The sequence below is a fragment of the Malus sylvestris genome, chromosome 11 (genome assembly GCF_916048215.2).
Source record: "Malus sylvestris chromosome 11, drMalSylv7.2, whole genome shotgun sequence".
NCBI lineage: Eukaryota > Viridiplantae > Streptophyta > Magnoliopsida > Rosales > Rosaceae > Malus > Malus sylvestris.
The window spans coordinates 16,841,482-16,842,219 of NC_062270.1; the positions used below are offsets into that span (position 1 = coordinate 16,841,482).

Here is a 738-nt window from a genome sequence, read left to right on the forward strand (position 1 = left end):
TGGCATTCGTTTTAATTCTTGCAAGTATTACAGTAAAGAAAAAAATGGCATTCGTTATTCCAAAGGTGGGTCAGCCTTTGGGTGATTCTTTAACAGCTCATACCATTAACATACCAAGTTGCATTACTTATCCGGCAGTGGAGGAAGGGTCTACATTCGAAATAAAGCAGCACATGTTGAATATTCTTTCTACATTTCATGGGTTATCAACCGACGATCCTAACATGCATATTGCTGAATTTTTAATGGGATGCAAGAATAATTTGGTGAGAGGATTTTCAGCTGAATCTATTAAGCTTTGTTTATTGTCATACACTATGAAATATCAAGCAATGAGATGGCTTCTCACACTCCCATCTGGAAGCATTAGCACTTGGAACCAACTCAGTGAAAAAATTTTAAACAAGTATTATCCAACTTCAAAGACTCTTGACATGAGAACTCAGATTTTATCTTTTGCCCAAAAACCAAATGAGGAGTTTCATGAGGCATGGGAACGTTTCAAGGAGTTGATTAGAAAATATCCACATTCTAGTATTAATAGTACTAATCAAATGCATATATTTTTCAGAGGGTTAAATATGACTACAAAAACTATTGTCAATGCTTCATGGGGAGGTTCATACAAAGATAAAAATGCACAAGAGGCTTGTTTATTATTTGAAAAAATGGCAACAGATACACAACAATGGGCAGTTGAGCAGCCACAATCCAAGTCCGTTTTTTAGATGTCTAATG

General features: G+C 35.5%; 1 non-coding gene across 1 annotated transcript; it reads right to left on the minus strand.

Annotated features, from left to right (window-relative positions):
• Positions 1 to 431: 431 nt before the first annotated feature.
• On the minus strand, positions 432 to 536 carry LOC126591663 (small nucleolar RNA R71). The gene has a single exon (XR_007612477.1). It is a non-coding gene; the product is annotated as a small nucleolar RNA R71 (small nucleolar RNA).
• Positions 537 to 738: the final 202 nt, after the last annotated feature.